Source organism: Tamandua tetradactyla, chromosome 15 (assembly GCF_023851605.1).
Source record: "Tamandua tetradactyla isolate mTamTet1 chromosome 15, mTamTet1.pri, whole genome shotgun sequence".
In the NCBI taxonomy this organism is placed as follows: domain Eukaryota; kingdom Metazoa; phylum Chordata; class Mammalia; order Pilosa; family Myrmecophagidae; genus Tamandua; species Tamandua tetradactyla.
The window spans coordinates 46,910,270-46,926,620 of NC_135341.1; the positions used below are offsets into that span (position 1 = coordinate 46,910,270).

The 16,351-nt window shown below is 39.8% G+C and overlaps 1 non-coding gene across 1 annotated transcript; it reads right to left on the reverse strand.

The window, feature by feature from the left end:
- Window positions 1–4,735: 4,735 nt before the first annotated feature.
- LOC143658197 (U6 spliceosomal RNA) lies at window positions 4,736–4,842 on the reverse strand. The gene has a single exon (XR_013163199.1). It is a non-coding gene; the product is annotated as a U6 spliceosomal RNA (small nuclear RNA).
- Between the last annotated feature and the right edge of the window lie 11,509 nt (window positions 4,843–16,351).

The window sequence follows — 16,351 nt, forward strand, 5'->3', positions numbered from 1 at the left end:
CATCACATAGTTGTATATTCATCATTTCTTAGTACATTTGCATCAATTTAGAAAAAGAAATAAAAAGACAATGGAAAAAGAAATAAAATGATAATAGAGAAAAAAAAAAAACAACTATACGTACCATACCCTTTACCCTTCGCTTTCGTTTACCACTATTTCAAACTGAATTTATTTTAACATTTGTTCCCCCTATTATTTATTTTTATTCCATATGTTCTACTCTTCTGTTGATATAGTAGCTAAAAGAAGCATCAGACATAAGGTTTTCACATTCACAGAGTCTCATTGTGAAAGCTATATCATTGTTCAATCATCATCAAGAAACATGGCTACTGGAACACTGCACTACATTTTCAGGCAATTCCCTCCAGCCTCTCCACTACATCTTGAACAACAAGGTGATATCTACTTAATGCGTAAGAATAACCTCCAGGATAACCTCTCGACACTGTTTGGAATCTCTCAGCCATTGACACTTTGTCTCATTTTACTCTTCCCCCTTTTGGTCGAGAAGTTTCTCTCAGTCTCTTGATGTTAATTCTCAGCTCATTCTAGGGTTTTTCTCAGTCCTTTGATGCTGAGTCTCAGCTCATTCCAGGATCTTTGTCCCACGTTGCCAGGAAGGTCCACACCCCTGGGAGTCATGTCCCACACAGGGAGGGGGAGGGTGGTGAGACGGCCCATCATATTGGCTGGAGAGAGAGGCCACATCTGAGCAACAAAAGAGGCTCTCTTGGGGGTGACTCTTAGGCCTAAATTTTAAGTAGACTTGACCTATCTTTTGTGGGGTTAAGTTTCATGTGAACAAACCCCAAGACTGGGGGCTCAGCCTATAACTTTGGTTGTCCACACTGCTTGTGAGAATATCAAGAATTCAACTTGGGGAAATTGAATTTCTCCCCACTCTCACCATTCCCCGAAGGGGGCTTGCAAATACTTTTCCATTCACTGATCAAATCATTCTGGGATTCATCGGGGGATCACTCTGGACAAACCAACAAAATCTCATGTGCTACCTGAGATTCCAAGTACTTATGACATTCAATCAAATTATCTACATGAGTTATATTAAGAAATGCTCTAGTCAAAATCTAAATTTTGTAACAAATAAACATTTTTTGCTTTAGTCTTACACATAATGTGACATTTTGAAGTATTAGTTGTCATCTATTTTCAGCACCCTGCAATAATGACAATCCTTTGTTCTTCCTCATGCAAAAACATTTTTAAAATTTGTACATTGTACATTTCACTATTATTATACACTCTAGGCATTCCTAGATTATACCATCTCGATCTTTGACATCTATCTTTCTTTCTGATTTCATTTATGTCCCCAGCCCTCCTCCCTCTATCATTCTTACATGCAGCTTCATTCAGTGTTTTAACATAATTACATTACAGTTAGGTAGTATTGTGCTGTCCATTTCTGAGTTTTTGTATCCAGTCCTGTTGCACAGTCCGTATCCCTTCAGCTCCAATTACCCACTATCTTACCCTATTTCTATCTCCTGATGGTCTCTGTTACCAATTACATATTCCAAGTTCATTCACTAATGTCGATTCATATCAGTGAGACAATACAGTATTTGTCCTTTAGTTTTTGGCTAGTCTCACTCAGCATAATGTTCTCTAGGTCCATCCATGTTGTTACACACTTCATAAGTTTATTCTGTCTTAGAGCTGCATAATATTCCATTGTATGTATATACCACAGTTTGTTTAGCCACTCATCTGTTGATGGACATTTTGGCTGTTTCCATCTCTTTGCAATTGTAAATAATGCTGCTATAAACATTGGTGTGCAAATGTCCGTTTGAGTCTTTGCCCTTATGTCTTCTGAGTAGATACCTAGCAATGGTATTGCTGGGTCATATGGCAATTCTATATTCAGCTTTTTGAGGAACCGCCAAACTGCCTTCCACAGTGGTTGCACCATTTGACATTCCCACCAACAGTGGATAAGTGTGCCTCTTTCTCCACATCCTTTCCAGCACTTGTCATTTTCTGTTTTGTTGATAATGGCCATTCTGGTGGGTGTGAGATGATATCTCATTGTGGTTTTGATTTGCATTTCTCTAATGCCAATATACTGTATTTTGTTTGTTACTTGTTAAAATAAGAATGAGTTTACAATGTTCTTGTGGAATTTTTCAGATTTATCAATAGTTTAATATTTCTTTCTTTTCCTTGACTATTAAAATGCAAACACTCTTTCTTAGTCTACGTATTTCTCCTGCAAAATTGCCCAACATACAGTTGCTGCTGTCCATTTTTCATCAAAACCATACTTTGCACTCTATTTCCTTTCAGGGCCCTCTGGTTGTGACATCTGAGTTTCAGTTGCAAGACTGTCTACTAAATATCAGCTTCCAGGAGATTTCAGCTCTCATCTTCCTGATCTTCACTCTGATTGACACTCTTTGAATTCTTCAATTTGGTTTCATTGCTTTAACTTTGCAGAGAGCATGTCCTCATTTGCTTTACTATTTTTGTTTGGATTTTGGAGAAAAAAAATCATATTCTTTTTTTTTTTCTTGAAAATTAGAGTAAATTATGGTGCCCAGTAAAAACTAAAAACTACTCTGGGATATTGAGAAATTCAAGGAAATCTGGTCTAAATAGCTATTGGAGTTCTCTCCCAAGGTATGACATAGGTTTGGTATGGATCATAAAGGAATGTTTGGGATGTTTTGCAGAAATGATCTTGTGTGAAGGATAAGGGAGATCCTAAATCTAAAACAGGGCCTGCTGGTTAACCCAGTTTTCTGTGACCAAACCTTCCCTGGCTTCCTCAGAGGAGCTTAAGGTTGGGAGATAGGAGAATCTCCTAGAAACAGCCTGGCCTCCAATTTGGATGATTTATTTAGTGCCTAGTGGTGACTTTGAAGACTTCTGTTCCCAGCTGAATGATGAGTTTTGTGTTTTCCTTATTCCCAGAAGAATGTTTAAAGTTCTTGGGTTCCCATATAAACTTCTAGGTAAACATGGTGGTACCTGAACCATGGGGTGGGGGGTGGGAGGCAGGGGAAGAGGATACACAGGAGTATGGGCATAGCCTCAGAATCAAGCTAGTTTACCTTATTGAAATGCATACACATTACCCCCCACCTCCCACTCCCGGTCATCCCAGGGTGTTCTAGGCCCAGTAAAAGGTGGTGTGAGGCTTAGGGCTGAAAAGGGTGACAAATTGAAAGCTTATTTTTAGAGTGGTTAGAACCTCCAGCCCCACTCTCGCTAGTCTTATACATCCAAGCCACTGAAGAAGAGAAACTTGTTCTCTGGAGAAACAAATCTGAGGGGCTTGAGACTTGGGGATACTTTGCACAATGGAAGGCACTGGGCTGAAAATGGGAGAACAGAGATATTAGGTAAAATTCTACCTACTGAATTATGGGACCCTTAGCTCTCTTTCTGTGTCCCAGTGTTAGAATGCTGGTAGCCAAATTTACATTCCACTACCGTCCATGCGCCACCATGCCCTGGAAATGATTGGAGGATTTGGGTAAGCTGGCATCAGAGAGACCCACATACTGAGATCTGGGGGTTCCCCAACAAAAAAGCCAATCACCTTGCCGTAAAGCCCAGAGTGGACAACTCTTCCTCTCACACATATAAATCTTAAACGTGAACCCACAACCAAGGCTGAGCTGAGAAGAACCACCAACATGAATGACAGAGGGAGAGAAAACAGCAATAACAACAAAAACCCATGAGCAATGACAAAAAGAAACAGAAAAAAGGAAGTCAGAGAAAAGCAAGACATGCAGGTGCAGAAGAAAAGATTAAAAAACCAAACCCCAGACGGGCCATAGTGGCTCAGCACCAGAGTTCTGGCCTGCCATGCCAGAGAAAAAAAAAGAAAACCAAACAAACCCCACAATTATTAAGCTGTTCAGGGTGATGAAACATACTTCATCCAAAACGTAAGAACAGAAACTTCTAGGGAGCACTAAACACTTTTGGGCATTAAAAGCATGACAGCTCAAGTGAAGAATTCAACAGACAGGTAGAAGATAAAGACAAGGAAACCCAGCAGGATGTATAATAGGAAGATAAAGATATGGAAAATGAGAGAGAAATGATAAGACAATTAGATCAAGGAAGTACAGCACCCAATGAAAAGTTCCAGAAATAGAGCAAAGATAATGGAAGGAAAGACATTGCAAAGCAGTACAAGAGAAATGCCCAGAATTAGAGAAAAAGAATCTTCATCCTTAAAATACTGAACTGAATGCCCAACTGAATGGAAGCAAAAAGAGCCAACAAAGATACATCAGTGTGAAACTTCAAAACTTTAGTGATAGAATACTGAATTTCCAGAGGGAAAAATTTTTTTTTCACAGGCCACTTTTAATGGAATGGAAATCAGATTAGCATCAGACCTCTTAACAGCAACACCAGATACGAGAATATGTTGAAATGATGCTTTAAAACTCTGGGGCCAAATAAAAGGATGATGGCGGTAATTAATAATAATTCTAATGTACAAAGAGCAGCTAATATTTATTAACTGTTTACCAAGTGTCAGGAATGCTGCTAAATTCTTCACATTAATCTTCTCATTCAATGTTCACAACAATTTTATAGAATAACTTTGATTGTTATTTTCATTTTTTTTTTTTTGGTGACCTATATCTTATAATTTCTTAACAGCTTCCCATTTTTAAAAGTACCTGAAAACGAAAACTATATGGAACGTTACACATCAAGTTATTGATGGTTTACACAGAAAAATATGGAACGCTTCACGAATTTGCATGTCATCCTTGCGCAGGGGCCATGCTAATCTTCTCTGTATCGTTCCAATTTTAGTGTATGTGCCGCCGAAGCAAGCACTGTTATTTTCATTTTGCATCTAAAGAAACCGAGGTGCAAGAAGATTAATTGACTTGTAGATCATACAGAGGTATGCTTTGGAAGCAAAATAAGAGTTTGCAAAAAAATTATAAAAATAGCTAGATTATACAGTGGGATGTTGTATCTGGCATCCAGGATAAGAGAATTAAAGATAGAAGAACAAAAAGGGAAGAATTTTGCAGATACTATTGCATTTCTTTTCATATATTAAGGTGTGAAAAATATTAATCAGAGATAGTAAATGGAACAAAAGAGCTTTGGTAGCCCTTATTCATTGCTAGTTCTATTGCACTTCCCTGTTTTCTTGTCTCAGCCAGATTGCATTCTTTGACATTAGGAACGTGTCTGATACTTTGCATCCCCTGTGATACCAGGCACATACATAAATGCTTATTTGCTAGTTAAGCAAACTTGTTAAGTTGAAATGTTTTCTGGTGGTGAATGAAGCATGTTACATCTTGAGCCCCACTTGCCTTGTAAAGTAGGAGAAGGGAGTTAAATGAAGAACATTCAGGGGTTTGGGCAGACCCTGGAAAGGTGGGCAAATCCCTTAAGGAAATAAAATTCAATTTACCTTTTTTTCGAAGGTAACAGAGGCATGATGAAAAGTTAGTGTGCACAAAGGAGATTTGTGAATCACCTTGGATACTGCAGTGATAATCAGCATAGATCATCTCAGGCTGGCCTGATTAAAAAAAAAATTCTGGAGGAAATCTGATGTTTTGGACATTTGGAAAAATTATTGCTAGACATGTTACAGATCTGTTAGATCACCTGAAAAAATTCTAAAGAAAATTAAGCAAATATCCATTAAGGAAAAAAAATTAAGGAAAAGGAGAAAATTATAAGAAAAAAGGAGGCAAGTCATAGAACCACTTGTCTCACCAGTGTACAATATTTGCATTGGCTATGTGTTAAACAAAAAAACTACTACATAATCATATTGCAGAGACAAAGACGGGGAAGCAGGTGGTCACGGTGTATAAGAGAACTAAACTTTCAAATACTGTATTTGGAAATCAACAGACACTCTCTAACACTGATAAATCTAGAAGTAGCGGTAAGAGCTTCCTGTTTAGAAATGTGGGGTAAGCATTAGAAATAACAATGAGAAGAGCTGAAGTAGATGCTTCTGAAGAAGGAGACCTGGGGGTAGGGATAGGTAGGACAGAGGATTGTCTTTTTTAATACTATGAATTATTCCATTATGTCCCTGTAGTTTTTATTATTCATTTTTTACAACAGAAAATATTTCACGTTTCAAAGTCCAAAAGGTACAGTAAAAAGTCTACCTCCCTCGTTGCCCTCTGCCACCCAGTTATCTGCAAAGGCAACCAATGTTATTAGTTTCTTATGTTCCAGAGATAATTTACTTCTATCATTCTGAGAAAATAAAAAATAGCTTAAAATGAGTCAAGGTAAAAGAAAATCTGCTGAAATATGTAGTTTTCATGGTCCAATAAAATAAATTTAATCTCAATGCAATGATGCAACCCTTTTGGAAAGTGAATATAATGTCATAAATCCTTATGCCATCAAGAGTCATTTGTACCACTGCTTTAATAACAGTTTTTCTGGAAAAGGTAATCACTCCTTAAATTAAAAAAAAATCAACACATTTATCATAACTACATCTTCCCTTTCTTTCTCAGAGGCATGGACCCCAGCTTTTAATTCTCTTATGCTTGCTGCCACTTTTAGAACAGGGTACTGTTGACTTCCAGCCAAATCTTCTGCTCTCCAACTAACAATAGAGCTCTCTCCCAAAGCTAATGGTGAGTATGGCTGCTGGTTTATCTAAAAGGCAATTACAGATATTGGTCAAGACTGGATGCAATTTTTTGGCATCTACCTTGTTATTAAGCACAATGCATTTCATCCAGTGGTTGGTAAGCACTTTTCCCCAAGTCTTCCAGAATTCATTTCCAAGCACGATATCTAATGGCCAGAGGCTAGAAGAGACCTCTGAGGGCCAGAAAGGGGGTAGGGAGCTGGGACAGAGAGGGAGAAGCAGCAGCTCAAAATCTGCCCTGTTTTATTGTAGAGGGAGGCCAGAGAAGCCTTCTAACTCCTTGACCATCATGTAATTTACCACATCCACAACCAAGCAGGCTCCAGAAAGTCTTAAATTGGGCCATGCATTCATTCATCTAAACGTCAAATTTTATTGAATGGCATGTGTTAACGCTAGGCTATCTATGCTCAGAGACTATAGAGACTATAGAGACAAATGAGGCAGACGGAGGCTCACTGGCAAACTGCTTTATTTATTTATTTATTTATTTATTTATTTAGGCATGGGCAGGCACCGGGAATCGAACCCTGGACTACAGCAGGGCAGGCGAGAACTCTGCCACTCAGCCACTGTTGCCTGCCCTTTATTTATTTTTACAGACCTCTGAACTTTAAACTCCCTCAGAAGTTGTCTTTCCAGATGGAGCACAGAGATACTAAGAAACTGGCCGAAGGTCTCATTGGTATTTACAGAACTGAGATGAGAACTATCTTCCATCTGATTGGAATCTATGCAGTAGATTATTTATTTTATGATTATTATTTTTGGGGGTCCATGAGCCAGGAATAGAACCCAGGTCTCCCGCATGGCAGGCAAGCATTATACTGCTGAGCCACCTGTGCACCTGCAGTTGATTATTAAGGTGTAAAAAAGGAGTAAGCAATGAAATTCTGCATCTCCTTTCACAAGAAGTTTCTTGAAAATAGTCAGCACTCCCAACTCACTGAACAGCTCTACCACGTAAAAGGGAGCTGCCCTGGCAGGAACCTCCCCGGCCTTCAGGGCCAGCTGAATGGGCTGTGCAAGTGGACTGTGACAATAGGTAGGCTGGGGTCGACCATGGCAATAAAACCTCAGGAAGTGATGGACAGACAGTGGAAACTGCCACAGGAGAAATACAGAGATGCAATAACCTGAAATCAAGCAAAAAAAAAAAAAGACCCAGTGACATCCACAGGCAAGGTGGAAAAAGAGGGGGTCTGGGGTTTGTGGAAAGAAGAGAAGATCTAAAGTATCACTTAAGGCACTCCAACCAATGGGTGCAAGGTTTCCACAAGAATGGAAAGAATTGTCCTCAAGTGAAAAGTGTATTCTCTGATATCTTTAAGACAAGATTGAAAATCTTCTATCTCATCAAGAGCTTCTGATCCACAGGGAATAAAGCAATCAGGCATCTTTCAGAAGTAAACAGCAACTGAATGACACTCTTCTTTTGGAGACAGCAAGAAATAAACACATTTCACACAATTTTCAGAAGTAAGAATTAGGAAACGGAAATACTAGCACATGCCATTAATAGTAGAATAGATTGATTAGCTCAGTATTGATGCTAATTTAGTCACAGGGATTAAGGGCAGGGGAAACAATAGAAAAGAGGAAGAAACCGTCAAAGAGGGTTTTAGACAGGACTTGGAATTCAACAGAGAAGCAATAGGGTGGCTAGAGACACAAAGGAAAAAAACAGGAAAGATAGAAAAAAGACATGCTCAGAAGAGATAAGCAACATTTCCAAGGAATAACATGAAGATTCTGCAGGGGTGCTATCACTACTTCTCCGTTGCCCCAGCAGCTGTAAAGTTGGAATTTTCTGGTTCCACCATCATCCGTTCAAATGAGCCAAGCCTCCCACCAATTTTGGTGGGCAAGCCCAGACTCCAGGTTTGTTTTCTTCAATTGGTAGAAAACCTGTCCAGCTTTCTAGTGCAGTTATCTTCAAGTTCTTCTGCCTAGAGAATATTGTTAAACGATGTATTCTTTGCATGTATTCAAATTAACATCTACTTTTTCCCCCTTAATATTACATAACTACAGAGGATATGATTTCAAGTGTACATACATTGTATATGAGCCTTAACTATATTTTTGTCAAAACATTGTAGCTGCAGATTTGGCTCATTCAACTTATGTATGTCTGTTCTATAATCAAATTGGCAAATCCAGTCCTCAAGTTCAAGCCTGTCTGCCTAATCAGGCTTCCTTTTTCTCAGAAGTCTGACTGCATTTTAAATTCAAATAGATGTTTGAATACCTGTTCCCGGACCACCACATCACTATACAAAAAAGATAGGGCCAGAGGGTCTGCTTGCCCATTTCTTGAATGCCTCAGAGGGCTTTATGCTCCAGGACCCTTCCTTTGAAGTGCTGGGAGACGCGAATGGTCAGGCTTCTCTTGGTATGGTGGAAGGTGAGATGGAAGACTGCAGGCTCCTTCTCCTCCGACAGATCAGCGTTTGGAAGGACGTAGGGAAGCTGAGCATCTGGAAACCCGGGATGTACCCCCTGCAAGCCCTTGCTGCCTCCCAGGAACACGAGTACCCCAAATAGAGATGGTCATTCCACCGTCCCGCGGCTCTGCAACGTTCTGTTCTTCTTTTGCTCCAGACGCAGTCCCCACTCTTCTCCATTTCCCCAAACCCAGTCACTTCTGGGAATACTCTCCCATATCCTTCCCTTTCAACCCTGTTTCCCCCCTACTGTCACAGCTCTCCCAAGAAGTGGCTTTTTATTTTCTCGCAACCCAGAGTAGACAGATGATTATTAATTTTTCTTGTAAAATCTCCCTCTTGTAAAAAAAAAAAATCCTGCTCTGTCACTGGTGGGAATAAAAATTGGGACAATTTCTTCACCAAAACTGCAAATACTCATGTCTCTGGCCCAGAAATTCCACTTCTGGGATTTATCCTACAAATACATTCACATACATAGAAAACTGTAAGTATAAGAGGCTTATCAACCTTAGCGTTGCTTGTCATAGCAAAAGTTTGGAAATAATTCTCTCTCAGCAGAGTAGTAGTTGAATGAATTTATGATTTATTTATCCAATATGGTCTTTCTTAGCCAGAAAAATGAGGAAGCTTTTCATGGACTGATATAGAACAATATATTGTGGAAAAGCAAAACCTGTATATATTACCACTGTGTTAAAAAATATATATATACACACACATACTATGCAAATATACATACAAATTTGCTTGCAAAATTCACAGACTAGCTCAGGGAAGATTCCTGAGAAGCTGATAATATTGCTTGTCCCTGGAGATTGGGTTAGGAGAGAGGCTTTTCACTCTTTGTCCTTTAATATCTCTTTGAGTTTGAGGAATGAAACATTTTAGCTACTAGTAAATTAACTTAAAACTTAAAAATCAAAGAACAAAAGCCCTGATTCTTTGAGGCTCATCCTGTTATGTCCCTCTCCCCTTCTTGCTGGCTGCAGATTTCTGGAAGACACCACATATCAAGTTAAAGGAGTTTCCTTTCATTCCTGTTTTGCTAGGAGATGCCTTTTTTTTTTTTCTTTTTTAAATTTAATTAATATAAGAATGGATATTGAATTGTATCAAATATATTTTGGCATCTAGTGAGGTGATGATACATTTCTTTCTTTAATTTGCTAATGTACTGAATTATAGTAATAGATACCTAAAGTGGAATCATTTTTCCATTCCTGGAATAAGCCAATGATATATTATGCATTTAATCTGCTGCTGGATTTCATCTGCTAAGAATTTATTAGGATTTTCTTTTCATCTATAATCGACCAATCATTTCTTTTCATTTATTAATTTTGTTATCAGGGTTATGTGAGACATAAATGAGCTGAGGAGATGTACATCTTTCTCTAGGCTGTAGAACAAATCATGTAACAGAAACGCCCCCTGTTCTTGGGAAAGAGGCTTTTTATGCCCCATGCTGTCACAGCAGCTAGCCAGGGACTGGACCCCGTGGCAACCTGCCATGAGAGTGGGGTCTGGGCACAGGTAGCTGCCACATGGGGAGAGCAATTTGTAATTCTTTACTATCATTTATCAGCCCCTTCCTCCTGCTCTTACCTCTGTGCAGTGCCATGCTCTCTGGAGTTTCAGAACCGTTATTTCAGATAGTTCCTGCCTGGTTAATGGTTGTTTTGGTGTAAGGACTGCTTCCTGCGGCCCTCTACTCTGCCATCTTCCCCAGAAGTACCCTCCTTCTACACTTTTCTACACTTATTTTTCATATTTTAATTTTTGTGGCGTTGTTGCAGTCAGGGAATAACAACTGGCACACCCAAATTGGATCATATGAGGAGAGTTTAATAAAGGGATTCTTTGCAAAGGCTGGGTGGCGTAGGGGAGTGAAAGGGGCTCGTGGTGACCAGCATCTTCAGTCTGAGACCTAAATTGGGGTGGGGGTGGGGGAAGCAGTGTCCAGAACTTGGAAGGGAAGACTCACAGAGAGGGCCTTCTTAGAGGAGCTCAGACCTGAAGATGAGAGGCACAGACAGACAGACAGTCTGCAGAGAGGAGACAAAACTGAAGATTCCTGTTTCTCTATCTTCTCTTCCACCCATCTCCAGCTGGGCTCCCCACTGGCCAGACTCAACTGGGAACCCCTGGGTGTAGTCCGTGGAGCTCAGTCTCTGGGACACAGTGCAGGGTGGGGAAGGGTGGAAGGTACTGGAGGGCCAAATGGAAGAAATCCCGGGCAAAGGGTCTTTTTCAAAGGACAAGCATTTGCTTTTATTGATGTTTTATCCTATTTTTTCGTTCCCTATTTTATCTTTCTTTTTGCCTGTGTTAATTAATTCCTTTTCTCTAATTTCTTTGCTTTGTTTAATCGTTTTTTAATAGATTAGTTTACTTTCAATCTGCTTTTTGAAATGTGTGGGTTTCTTTTGTGCCTCGATACATGGTCAAAATTTGGTAATGGCCCAGGTTACAATGAAAAAATGTATTTCCCATTCAAAAATACTCATTGAGTGTCAACTCTGTGCCAGGAGCTGTTCTAGGTTCTCAGATCCATCAGTGAAGAGCAGAAAAATCCCTTCCTTCTTGGAACTTTCATTATAGTGGGAGGGGAAAGATGATAAGCAATATTGTAATAAATAAGCAAATTATAGAGTAATGTTAGATGTCCTATGGAAAGTGATACATGTTTTCAAAGAAGTGGAGTAGGAGAAATGGAATGGGGAGTGCACAGCGGGAGTACAGATTCCAGTTTGTTATAGGATGGTCGGGGTAGAGCCATTGAAAGGATGGCATGGTGTGAGGGAAGGGGAGGTGTCTCTGTGTGTGTGTGTGTGTGTGTGTGTGTGTGTGTGTGTGTGTCATGTTCTTGCAGGGCCTTGTAGGACATTTAAGACTTTTGTTTTATCATAGAGAAATGTGGGTTTTTTTGTGTGTGTGTCCAGAATGTTTATTGGGGCTCAATCACACAAATCTGTTTGGCTGCTCCTGTGGCTGACCTCAATCTTCAGTCCCTCAGGAAGTTAAGCGACAAGGCATGACCTAACCCCCCCACCCTAAATCACATTGTTAACAGTTTAGTGAGCCAAGGTCCCCCACTGACAAACTAAAACAATCCTATTAGGCAGGATATTCCAAGAGTTTAGAGGGTGCTCCTCAATCTATAAACAAAGGCAAGAGATTTTCTGGGGCAAGGTTAAATTCTTTACTATACATCTCCTCAAGTTAATGGTTCCACATTTCCTTAATGCCAGTAAAATTGTTACAGTCGATGAAGCTGCAGTTTCCAATGAGTAAAGTCATGTTAAAATAGAAGAAAGCATATAATTTCAACCACACTTGCTCATTGTTTATCTGCAAAGGTTGTCCCAATAGACATAATCTTTTGTCCATTATTTACAAATTAAATTTGAAGTTTTCAGCTTCCACTTTATTCAATTATAAGCTTTCCATTACAAATGATTAAAGACTGTAATTGTCCTGATTTCATTAGACAGTGCTTCCATTTTAGGCACTGCCATCTTAGATTTCCTGTGAGCCTGGCACTCTCCAGCTGTCAGGCATAGTTCACAGTATTCAGTTTCATTCCTTTAATATTTGTTACAAGCCCTGGGCATTGTTGAGATAGACTCAGTTTACAATGAGGCTTTGGTTTATTGTATATAAATGTGTGTGTATATATATACATGTATGTGGGTACGTATGTATGTATATATATTTTTCTTTTACCAAAAAATGATCTTCCAGGTCTTATGGAAACCTTAAAAAGAGTTTTAATTCTTCTCCCCATTTTATTGTTGATATTATTGTTGCTTGCTCTTTGGTCATAGCATTAAACAACTGAATAATAATTGAATGAAAGCTACTATCCACTACACAGATAAGCTTGACACATTACATAGTGATAATTGTAACCCATCTCCCCCTCCTGCTATCCTGCCCAGATGCTGCCCAGGGCAGTGAACCATCTCCAGCTGCTGGGAGTGTTAGCAGCTAATGGCCCACATCTGCCCACTTCAGACAATTTCCCTGTCAGAAAAAGAGCCCCTGGCCTGGAGTATCATACCCCCAGTTCACCCAGGACTGCCCACAAACCCTGATCAACTGACATGGAGGTACTGAAGTCTGGTCCTCTTGCCTCAAGCTAGGATCAACGTTGTGGGATAATTCATGCTCCTGCCCTCCCCATGGGATGAGACGAAGCTGACTCTAGCTTTTGGGATCATTTTTTTTACTTAGCTCCTTCCCCTGCCCCATCCTGTTTCCCTCCCTCCTCTTTTCTACTGAGAATACTCCCTCTATAAATCCTAAATCCCTAATACCTATCTCAGTCTCTGCCTGGAGGCAGCCTGGTTGCCACACCATCCCCGCCAGCTGTTCTGAAGCACTGCATGAAGATGGAGACTGATCTAGCTGAGTCACAGGAAAGGACATTGATGGTAAAACACAAACTCCATGAGGGCAGCGAGACTTCTCTCTTTTGCTCCTCGTCCATCCCAGCACTGAGCACAATGCTAACCATATGGAAGCTGCTCAAGGCATCCTGGGATCAGGCAATGCGGTTTTCGCAGAGCAAGCTTCATGGAGTTACTTTTATAAAGATACGCAGGTATGCCCTTTGGTGGAATCTTTTATTTGGACTACTCTGAAATCCCGACTTTTATTTTGGGGAACTGCCCCTCTCCATCTTTTGCTTCTGAAGGGGCTGACCTGGCCCCACCACTGCCTGGCAGTGAAGACAACGACAGGGAAGGCAGAATTAGTAAGCTTGTTTGAGCTTTTAGATTCAGCTGTGACTAGAAGAACTTATAACTTTAAATCTTGAGTCTAACGAGCCAATAAATTGTCTTTTTATGCTTAAGTTAATTTGCACTGTGTTTCTGGCACATGTAGCCCGAACAGTCTGAACTAAGAATATATGCCCCTGTTTACATTGCAAAACATCTTCCCTTTCAACCTACCTCATCCCTATAAACCTTACATCTCAAGCAGGTGATAGGGCAGATGAGAGAAGAGAACTTACCTATGAAACCTGATCTTTGCTGCCAGTTTGGAGAAGTCCAGCCAAGGGAGGTATTTGTCCTTAGGCATCTTATCTGATGATATCTGTATCTTTGATAAGCACTTGCAAACTGCCATCTAGATCAAAACACTCTATCTGATCTCTTCGGGCCAAAAAATATGGAATAGAATCCTAAAGTGGCCTTCCTAGTATCTACTTCAGAGAGGGAGAGGTAGGAGTCATATTGAACATGCCCAGAAAAATTTGGTTTGAATTGTTCAATATATCAAGAAGAAACAAGCAGCAAAACCTAGAACTGGTAAGTGAGGTTTGATCAAAAAGATGTTTTCACTCTTAAGCATTAGTGAACTTTTTCTCCCTAAGATAGAATAGTGAGTCAACTATATTTAGCCTTCCCTGGAGTAGGTCTTAGGAAGAAAAAAAAAAAAGAGCCACAAACCCTTAATTCTGATGTCTCAGCCACAGTGCCATCAAGTTCCCCACGGATCCAACAACTGAAAATATGGAATAGGGTGACAGCAGTTTAGTTATAGTTAAATCACATCCTCTGTGTGCCATGACTATCACATGTTATGAGAGGCCCGTGCTGAGGCTAAGGGTGGGAAAACAGGCCAAGTAGAGATTGTTCTTTGGCTTCTTTGCTCCAACACTCAAATTCTGTTTGTTGACTGCTCAATTTATTGAACCATAAGGAAAGACAAAGGAGAGTTTCAGTAACCATTTCTCCAGCCCCAATTTCTCAAGCTAAACTGGGGAAATGCCTCCTAGAGCACAATAGCTTGCCTTGACTTCATTTGAATAACTTCTTTTTTAAAGCTTGTTCTGTCGAAAAACATTTGGAGTTCTTCTATAGTTGCCTGATAGATTGCATGGAATGATTTTTTATTTTGTTTGGCAATAAATGGAAGAAATTGATTCCAAGTCAGGTTAAAGAAGGTTGAATAAGGAATCAAACCATTCTAAAGGGTGAGATATAGATGAATATTCCTCAATAATCGAGTTGAAGAAATTTTTAGTGAGGGATCCAGTTAGAGAAGTGACAAAGAATGACTAACTGTAAGACAAATTCCAATTCATATATCTGGGTACAAAAAGAACAAGAAAGAACCCAAATGTCCTTCAGTGGATGAATGGATAAACAAATTGTGGTACAGTGAAACATTAGTTTCATATAAAGGAATGAAGTGCTGATACGTACTACAATGTAGATGAACTTTGAAAACATTATGCTAAGTGAAAGAAGCCAGACATAAAGGGTCATATATTATAGGATTCTGCTTATATGAAACAACTAGAATGCGTGAATCTACAGGTGGGTGGTTGCCAGAGGCTGGGTGGGGGGAAGAAAAACTACTTAAATGGGTAGCAGGGTTTCCTTTTGGGGTAATGAAAATATTTTAGAATTCAATGAAAATAGTGGTTGCAAAATATGCTAATGAAAGAAACTGCATTTCCAGAGAGACACACATCAAACAGGATTGAAAATGGACACTTCAACGGGATTCATGATAGACCCACCGATGAGCCTGCTGGTGCCCGGCTGGGTAGAAGGGTCCCTGGGAATTCCTAGCTGCACTCTTTCATCCACATGGGTGATTCCAGCATGAAACCAATACCACAAGAACAAGCAGATCACAGCTCTCCATCTCAGATTTCAGGGCCTCTGATGAACAGAATGGCCCCAGAGAATCCCCAGCCTGACCCTTTTATCAATATGCATGAATCAAGCATGTGCTTAGTACCTCAGCATCAAGCTAATTCCTCAATATGGAGGAAGCATCATGACCACTCCTTATTCTCCCGAAGAATTGGAAACTCTGTTCAGCCAGACCATGTTTCCAGATAAAAATATCCAGAAGGAACTGGCTTTGAAACATAGAGGAGTCAAAAGTGAAGGTCTGATACCTTGATGTATGCTTGGTACTCTGTCCAAGTTATACCCTACTAATCAGCCTGAAAATTCCCTCCTTACCCCATTAATAATAACATTTCATCTATTGGGTTAAAAAATACATATATATATGTGTTTACCAGTGATATATATCACTGGTAATATATATATATATATGTCATTGAATTGTCACTTTAAAGTAATTAATTTCTGTTATATAAATTTAACCTCGATAAACAAAAGAACAGGAAAGGGCATCCCCAACCTTATTGTCAACACCTCTTGGGCAGGGCAAGCATATTTCCTGGCAGGAGGAACAGACATTACAGCTGGAA